General features: G+C 41.4%; 2 non-coding genes across 2 annotated transcripts; both read right to left on the reverse strand.

Annotated features, from left to right (window-relative positions):
* Nucleotides 1–502: 502 nt before the first annotated feature.
* On the reverse strand, nucleotides 503–659 carry LOC125076355. The gene has a single exon (XR_007120328.1). It is a non-coding gene; the product is annotated as a 5.8S ribosomal RNA (ribosomal RNA).
* Nucleotides 660–1,116: 457 nt separating this feature from the next.
* LOC125076359 lies at nucleotides 1,117–3,019 on the reverse strand. The gene has a single exon (XR_007120331.1). It is a non-coding gene; the product is annotated as a small subunit ribosomal RNA (ribosomal RNA).
* Between the last annotated feature and the right edge of the window lie 1,981 nt (nucleotides 3,020–5,000).

A 5,000-nucleotide genomic window follows, 5' to 3' on the forward strand; every position in this document is an offset into this window, starting at 1 on the left:
TCGTAACGATCGCGGAGCTTTTGTATTCGAAATTTTGACATTAGAGTATGAACAAAAGAAACGCACGTACTCGATAATCACGAGACGAAGAGATCACCTAAACTCCGATTACCCTCTTTGATCGAGAACAACTCAATGAAACGATCGAAAGGTCGGAGATGGGCGCTCCTCGTCTGGCGACGAGCGACGCTCTCAGTCTCTCTGACGTCGCATAACGAAACTCCGTGACGTAAACGTACACACGAACGCGTATATAAAAATATAAATAATATATACACACACACGCATGTAAACGTAAACATACATACACATCGTATTTGTTATATTTGAACGGACCGAGAACGAGATTTATATTAAGTATATTTAAACACGTAATATAACACATCGAACGCGGATACCGTCATATGTTCGAGAAACGTCAGTCAGTCTATTGAGTCGGTTACGAAATAATAGACATTACGACATTAAACATTGAACAGTGTGGTTTATATTTTTATACAGCCGGCCCTCAGACAGGAGTGGTCCTGGATGTTTCTCCACGGACCGCAATGTGCGTTCGAAATGTCGATGTTCAAATGTGTCCTGCAGTTCACACTATGACGCGCAGTTAACTGCGTTCTTCATCGACCCGCGAGCCAAGTGATCCACCGTCCAGGGTAATGGTTTTTAATTTGTTTTATTTTTATAATTTCTACGATCACTCGAACGATTCTATACGCCAGTGATATGAGTTTATTTTTTTTTTATTTTTTTTTTTTTTTTCGTTTTTTTCTCTTATTTTTAGTATACAGAGAAAAATTCAAAAAATTAAAAAAAAAAAAAAAAAAAGTTAAAAAAAAAAAAAAGTACAAAAAAAAAAAAAAGAAATATACATTTTATTTGAAGATGACGATGTGCGTTAACACATCGTACTTTCCTCGAAATCGACATCGAAAAATATCAGAATAGGACGCGTTACACGACTCTGGACTCTGACTCGGACACACTGCTGTGTGAGAGAGAGAGAGTGAGAATCGCGTCCTCGCATCGAAACGACACATTCCGAACGTCGATATTTGTGTTTTACAATTTTATTATCGTTCATTATCGCACTCTTTCGAGATTGATAATTTACGTTAATGATCCTTCCGCAGGTTCCCCTACGGAAACCTTGTTACGACTTTTACTTCCTCTAAATGATCAAGTTTGGTCAACTTCCCAGCAACGCCGACGGCCGTGAAGCCACCGCGTGTCGGTCCGAAGACCTCACTAAATCATTCAATCGGTAGTAGCGACGGGCGGTGTGTACAAAGGGCAGGGACGTAATCAACGCGAGCTTATGACTCGCGCTTACTAGGAATTCCTCGTTTATGGGGGATAATTGCAAACCCCAATCCCCAGCACGAAGGAGTTTCAACGGGTTGCCCGGGCCTCTAGGCCAGGGAGAACATGCTGATTCCTTCAGTGTAGCGCGCGTGCGGCCCAGGACATCTAAGGGCATCACAGACCTGTTATTGCTCAATCTCGTGCGGCTCGAAGCCGCCGGTCCCTCTAAGAAGAATTTTAATACGCCGCCAGTGAGTTGCTCGACCGAAATCGAGCACACCTAAATGACGACGCCTATTTAGCAGGCTAGAGTCTCGTTCGTTACCGGAATTAACCAGACAAATCGCTCCACCAACTAAGAACGGCCATGCACCACCACCCACCGAATCAAGAAAGAGCTATTAATCTGTCAATCCTTCCGGTGTCCGGGCCTGGTGAGATTTCCCGTGTTGAGTCAAATTAAGCCGCAGGCTCCACTCCTGGTGGTGCCCTTCCGTCAATTCCTTTAAGTTTCAGCTTTGCAACCATACTCCCCCCGGAGTCCAAAATCTTTGGTTTCCCGGAAGCTGCCCGCCGAGCCATTGTAGTAACGTCGGCGGATCGCTAGATGACATATTTACGGTTAGAACTAGGGCGGTATCTAATCGCCTTCGAACCTCTAACTTTCGTTCTTGATTGATGAAAACACCTTTGGCAAATGCTTTCGCTGATGTTCGTCTTGCGACGATCCAAGAATTTCACCTCTAACGTCGCAATACGAATGCCCCCAGTTATCCCTATTAATCATTACCTCGGAGTTCTGAAAACCAACAAAATAGAACCGAGATCATATTCTATTATTCCATGCACGAAATATTCAAGCGGCATTTTGAGCCCGCTTTGAGCACTCTAATTTGTTCAAAGTAAAATTGTCGGCCCATCTCGACACTCACTGAAGAGCACCGCGATAGGATTTTGATATTGAACCGGCGTTTTACCGCCGGCTCACCGACGATATGCTCCGCAGACGTGTCAGTATCACCGCGGATGCGGTGCACCGACAGCGCGGCGCACAAATGCAACTACGAGCTTTTTAACCGCAACAATTTTAGTATACGCTATTGGAGCTGGAATTACCGCGGCTGCTGGCACCAGACTTGCCCTCCAATTGTTCCTCGTTAAAATATTTAAAGTGTACTCATTCCGATTACGAGGCCTCGAAAGAGTCCCGTATCGTTATTTTTCGTCACTACCTCCCCGTGCCGGGAGTGGGTAATTTGCGCGCCTGCTGCCTTCCTTGGATGTGGTAGCCGTTTCTCAGGCTCCCTCTCCGGAATCGAACCCTGATTCCCCGTTACCCGTGACAACCATGGTAGTCGCAGAAACTACCATCGAAAGTTGATAAGGCAGACATTTGAAAGATGCGTCGCCGGTACTGGACCATGCGATCGGCAAAAGTTATCCAGATTCATCAAAATTAACGACTTCGGACGAGACGCCCTCCGTCGATTGGTTTTGATCTAATAAAAGCACTCATCCCATCACTGGTCAGAGTTCTGATTGCATGTATTAGCTCTAGAATTACCACAGTTATCCAAGTAACTGAGTAAGATCTAAGGAACCAAAACTGATATATTGAGCCATTCGCGGTATCGCCTTAATACGGCTTGCACTGAGACATGCATGGCTTAATCTTTGAGACAAGCATATAACTACTGGCAGGATCAACCAGGGAGCTAACCGAGACTTGTTGAAGTCGTCAATTACTCTTCTCGTTTCATATTCGCATATAAAATACACACAAACTTATGCATGCATGTACAATATACGCACAGTATGAAACGAGCGTCTCACCGTATCGTCGATCGCGTTAGACGCGATAGATTTTAACGGTTGACTCTTATAAAAATTTATATGAGACACAAACGCGCTTTAAGCACGCGCGCGCGCGTGCGCTATAATATATAACGCGACGACAGCGGCGGCGGCGGCGGCGGCGGAGGCGTCTTCACATAATGACACATAACGGTCACGAATTCGAACGTTCTAAACGAGATCGAGTTTTTTTTTCAAAATAACACTTCGCACACGACGTGTACGTATGTATTGTTCAACGATTATTATCGTAAAACATTGGGATCGACGCCCGGTGTTTGAGTGATCGTACCGATACTCGGGTTGTGTATTTTTTGTACATGATAAATGTAAAAATTAACAAAAAGAATTTTAGAAACGACCGTTCATATATAATATAAAAATTATACACACTATACGAATACACTGAATCTTTTAAGAACTCCGTCTCTAACGTTTTCTCATATCGTCGCGACGTCGCAGATCGACTACAATGAATCAACATTTATTCCATGAGGATAGATTGTAGCGAGAGCGACGACGACGACGATAAGAGGAAGAGCGCATGAGGCAGAGAGATCTACGTGCGTCCGTCGGTCGGCACAGTTTTACAGAACGAATAAGAATCTTTTTATCATTTTCACGTGTGTCAGTGAATATCCCCCAGCGGTCGAGACGAATCGTACGTACATACTTGTTGTTACACTACGTAAAGTATAATATAACGCGATACGACGAATCGAGAGACACGCCAGAAGACACGCAACAAAGACGACAAATGAAAACGATAATAACATTTTTTTCGTTATACAAGAGTACTGATCCGGTCACTTCGCGTCTAACATCAATTTTTGAATGTTCGACGTTCGAACCGTCACTACTCCATATATATGCCTGACGATGAGTATGACATTCGGCTCGTTCGAACGGAATGTATTTTTTTTTTTATTATTATTATTATTTTATTATGTTTCTCATATTCGATCTGATATCATAAGACGACGAACCCCAGAACACGCAGCCCTATCCGCCCCCCCCCCCCCCCCCCTCCCCAACCCCCTCCCCCCCAACTGACACCCCAAACCCTCCAAAATCTCCAAAACTTCGATTATTTTGTTCTATATTTTTATAGATAGTATATGATTATATGATATTATGCAACGTCAATGCAACAACAACGACAACAACAACAACAACAACAACAACAACAATAAAAAAAAAAAGAAAAAAAAAACAACAACAACAACAACAACAAAGAAAGTTGTATCTTCGTTTATTTAAATTTCACCGGTATTCGTTTATCGAAAAAAAAAAAATTTATAATTAAAATTATTATATTTTATAATTAAAATAATAATTATGACGATGACGAATAAATATAATAATAATAATAATAAAGAACATGACGCGATTTACGAATGCGTAAATAATGTTAATAATATAATTTTTAAGTTTCATATCAGTCTTGATACCTTAAAATATGTATAATGAAGTAATAAATAAATATAAATTATCTTTAAAAAAATATCCTGACATAAATGTATTGAATCTCTATAAAAAAATTAAAAAATAATCTAACGAACGCAACGAGCTCTACTCCTACTCTACGAACGTTTTCTCGAACGAAGTGCTCGATGAAAACGTCGAACGTTCGTGTATCGAAAGGAGAGTCGAGATAGAGCTCATATAATGTTAATGTTAATGTTAATGTTAATGTTAATGTATCGAAAATTATATATGTTAATTATTGATATTAAACGTATAAGAAGACTTACGTAATAATATAATAATGAAAATGACGCGAATTACGAACACGCGAGAGACACAGCACGCACAGACACCATCGATACACGAACTAATCG

This window comes from Vanessa atalanta, unplaced genomic scaffold (assembly GCF_905147765.1).
Source record: "Vanessa atalanta unplaced genomic scaffold, ilVanAtal1.2, whole genome shotgun sequence".
In the NCBI taxonomy this organism is placed as follows: domain Eukaryota; kingdom Metazoa; phylum Arthropoda; class Insecta; order Lepidoptera; family Nymphalidae; genus Vanessa; species Vanessa atalanta.